Source organism: Egretta garzetta, unplaced genomic scaffold (assembly GCF_000687185.1).
Source record: "Egretta garzetta isolate BGI_Z169 unplaced genomic scaffold, ASM68718v1 scaffold597, whole genome shotgun sequence".
In the NCBI taxonomy this organism is placed as follows: Eukaryota; Metazoa; Chordata; class Aves; order Pelecaniformes; family Ardeidae; genus Egretta; species Egretta garzetta.
In genome coordinates this window covers 343,790-348,464 of record NW_009260353.1, presented here as the reverse complement: position 1 = coordinate 348,464, position 4,675 = coordinate 343,790, and positions in this window count along the sequence as shown.

Genomic DNA, 4,675 nt, shown 5'->3' with positions numbered 1-4,675 from the left:
CAGCAGAGCCCTACAACATCACCACCTCAAATAGGAAGTACTTTGACTTAATCTATTTCTGCTTTTAAATATCTGAGGTAACTTATTTGTTTGTTCATTTCTTCCAGCCTTCAGATACAACTTCCTAGTAACAAAAATAATCTCTCTCTGGAAATGTATGCTCTAAATTTCTTTAATCTTTTCCACAGTATTTAAGTATCACACAAGTGGAACTGATGTTCAGGAAGACAGAGGCCCAGACTCAGTTTCCCTGATACGCATCAAGAAGACAATTAAATTAGGAACCCAGTCCTACAAGATTTTCTCTTCAGTAAAGTGAGAGAGAGTGGTAAAATCCCAGCAGCTCATAGGTAGGTGCAGTCTTTCTTTCTCTCTACTGTTTATGTTGACTGGAGTTTAAAGTTACTTGCTTTAGTTGTAAAAGGTTAGATGGGGTGAATCCAGATCTTGGTGACTTGCCCTAGAAAGCCTGTGACAGATCTGGAAATAAAACTTCCAAGAGGGCAAGCTGGAGGTTATCCAGGTGCTCTGGATATGCAGGGATCCATTCCTCCCCTCATAAAGGAATAATGATATCACATCAGGAAAAAAAAACACCTAGTTTTGAAGTAAATCTACTGAATACAATGAATTTAAAACAGTGTAGCTGAAATTGGCATTTGGACTATTGTCTTGGATACCTTAAAAGTCCATGATTTCTTCCTCTAGGGGCATGTGCTTCTAGGAAATACATATTTTGGCTGAAAGACAGTACTTCAGAGAATGCCATCAGACCACCACCACCATTTAATAATTCTGCTGCATTGTTCTGAGAAATACTGTTTTCTCTAGGAATTCGGGAATGACCCATAGAAACAACTTTGGCAGTGCCTGTATTTCCTTTTGGATTTGTCAGAGTAGCAAAGGATCTGAAGAGCTGAATCTTTCCAAATCTTCTCAGCTCATCTGCATTACAAGGTCTAAGTGGCTCATCAGTGGTTCCATGGTTAGTCTGAGGCTCTGACATTAGCAGGGTTACATTTGATCCAAGATGTCTTGAGAAATGCAGGGAGAGTAACGTTTTCTAACACCGTCAAATTCCTCTCCTATTCTTGGTGAGAGAGATGCATTGTGAAAACAAGCAGTAAATTCTCAAAGGCTGCAAGAGTGCAATGCTGAGGGCCAGACAAATTAAGAAAAGATGTTCTGAACTTTGGGGTAGCGAGGATGTGGTTTCATGTGGCCAGTCATGTGAAGGGTCTCAGAACATCCTCCCTTCTCAGACACAATGATGAAGCAGATATAGCATAATGAGACACAATAAATCGAATCTGAGATGACTGTGGTGGGTGGGGTTACAAACCTGCAGCCATTCTTGGGGCCTGCAAACGGAGTCCACTGCTCAGCTGACTTTCCCAGCTAGATTCATGCTGCTCAGCACATTCCCATTGAAGGGTCCTGAAAAACATAAAGGAGAAAAGTGTGGGCAAGTGCTTGAGAGACAGGAAAATGATTTGTCAGGAAGTCTTGCAGAAGAGAGAGATTTCATATCATGTTATTCTCTGTCTCTGCATGGACAGAAAGAATAAAGACAAAAATAACTGAGGTGTTTTCTGTTGGGAAGCATAGCTCTCCAGAATGCCTGGTGAGCACATGACAAGCCAACTCAACAATCGGCATCCTCAAGCAATCCTGTTGCTCCCCCCACTGTTGCCTGCTTTCCTGGCTCCTCAGGAAAGCTTGCAGATCTCTTAGCCAGCATTATAAACATTCAGTCTTTGTGAAGCCATCAAGCCATGGCCTCTTCTTCCCAGCCCTTTGTGCAGGAGACTTCTCCCTTGGATTCCCTGCCCTCTGGATCTGGCTGGTAAGCCTCTCTCTGCAGCCCATCCATCTTCTCCCTAGGCTGACCACTAAGAGACACCTTACAAGGTGCAGGACTGGGGTGCCTGCAGTGTAGAGCGACCTAAGAGATTGCCTTCTTGTGTAGCATAGCCATACCAGTTCTTCTACCTTTGTGCCCATGTGCCCCAGCAGTAGGATTCAGGCCTGGGATTTAGGCTTTTCTTAGACTGTGTGATGCAGCTCTTACATTCACGGTGAGTTAATTTGATTTTCTGTATGTGAACTACATAGAAGCACGGTTCAAGAAGAAAAATACTTTTTATTCAAAACGATTAGAAAATTAACAGGCAAAGGCAAATGAGAATGATACTCAAAGTCAGTGAAGATACTTAATTCTCCCGGTCCCCTTTTAAGGAAGCCCAGTGCTCAAACATGACTGACAGCTGTCACATCACAGCATGTTTCGTTACTTCCGTACTGTCAATCGTGGTCACAATTTTTCCAACATCGGATTTTTCTGTGTTTTTTTTCCCCTGTTCTTCCCTTTCCTCGTATATAAATATCAGACCATGGACGCAGAACAAATCACCTTGGTGGGAATGGTCATTAAAGACATGGGTAATACACATGCTTGTTGTCCCACATGCTTTTCCATTTAAATATTTGACCTGAGAATGTGGGAGGTATAGAACTTGTGTTTTGAGGTCTTTATAAAACATAGCTTAAATCCCCTGATTTATGCTGCTTGGGACTTGTTCTACGTAAAACATTTAACTGGCTATACTTTAAATAAAAAAAACATCTGAAGCATTGGTTGTTTTGGAGTTTCTCATTATTTTCTCCCATATACCTTCATAAAATTTAAGTGCCAGGCCCAGTATTTTAAGTTCAGAACATTTCCTCTTGTTCCTGAGTTCTCTTTTCTTTAGCAACATTTATAATATCTCTTTAATATTCTCCCCTATTGCTGGGTTCTCAGGACTGACGTAGCCCCTAGTTACATGAAGCAGCACAGTGCACCTATGGAAGCAGGGGATAGGTGGTTTAGTTCCAGTTTTGCCACTAAGGTCACAAGACAAAACGTGCAAAATGGAATTAATGCAAAACAAATGCATAAAATGGCAGCTTCCACTGGCATCAGTGTCTGGAGGAGCACAGCGATACAACCTGGGGTGAGACCCTCAGCCCACGGGTGCTTCAGAATCACCCTTTGCAAAGCAGAGTGGCATAATGTGTTCAAGATCTAAAACCAGCTGAGTGGGGTAGGGTGAAAATAACAGCAGCCCCTCCTTCCTTGGATCGGGGGTCTTGTGGTGCACCTCTTTAGCCTGGAGACACATTCCAGAGCAGAAACCAATAGATGTACTTGTGCATCCTGCAAGTGCAGTGCTTCAGTCTCCCTTGTCCTGTCCTTCTGCTTTCATCACCCTTTGGGCCGCACATGCACATACCGGGGCAGTTTGGCCTTGCAGCTATGGCACTAGATGGGGATGCAGAAAAACGCAAATAAAATTCCTGGCTCTGCTACGTACTTTAGTCACAATCTGAGCCGGGCAGTTATTTCCACCTGTCTCTGTTTCCCTTTGGTAGAACAGTGACTAGATTATTTCTTTTCTTCTGCCTTCTGTGCAAAGCTCTGCAGGTGGTTCTGCAGGGTGTAGGGCGGTGCTGTGTGGAGACACCTCAGCTTGTTCAAAATGTGCTCCCTCTTCTATGGGAAGCTGCTCAGCCACATTAACGTTTGGCTAATTTGCTCATTCAAGAAAAAGGGATACTGAGGTGGTCCAAGCACCCTGCTTGTTCAGAGCTGGCTTGCGCATCTATGCCCAGCACGGCATTTCGGTGCACAGACAATGCCGTCAAGAACAGGGACAGCCTTGCCCTACGTACTGTTGGGCCTATGTGTTGGATGCTCTGAACAGTCACAGCTTCTACCAGCTATTACTGTAGTCATAGATACACTGCCCTTGGAGAAATCAGGATTAAATTAGGCACCTAATACTGGGATGTCTGCGAATGAACTGGTTTTGAATTAATCGAGTAAAACAAGGCAGTGAATACCCACGTAACATGTTGGTCTGGAAACTGCTGCACCCCTGGGGGTGGAACGACAATGCATATTTTATGCCACGAATTTTTTATTAAGAGCTGGGGGGGTTATTTTTTTATTATTGAATATGAATATTTTATACATCTGAGATCAGAACAATGCTTTTTTTGGCTGCCTCTGCACTTTTCATGGTTGCGTACCCTTGCGTTGCATAACTGAGAGAGATCCAATTACACACAGGGGGAAAGGGGGCCAATGAATCTCAGCAAAGCGAACTTTACTGTGTGTGGAAAAAAGCACTCTGACGTTTTCCAAATTAAAAAAAAAATATTTACATATATAAAATACTTGTGTGGAATGGTTTAATAAAATCTGTGTGTGTATGTACGTGTGCGTGTATGTGCGTGTGCATGTGTTGGTGTGGGTATGTGTATAATGACTACAGAGCCTCTCTCGGCCAGAGCTACATCTTACCCCACGTAGCGACAGCTCCACTGGGAAAAGCTCCAGAACATTCTTACCTTCTTTGCGTCAAATCCTTCAGATTCAGGTACTCACCTGGATGTTTCCAAAGCTGGAGAAATGGAGGCAGGCCTGCTAGTTGTTTGGTAAATGAACTGACGGAGCTGCCCATACTCAACTGCTGGACTGGTGTTTATCTGCCTTGGATAACACCATTACCCTTTCTGGACGCTTCTAAATCTCTGCAGAGCTTGTTTTCACACCTGCCTCTGCAGAACACCCCTGCAAAGACCACCGACTGCAGACCCTTAGCCTTACCGCTCCTTCTTGGGCATTCCT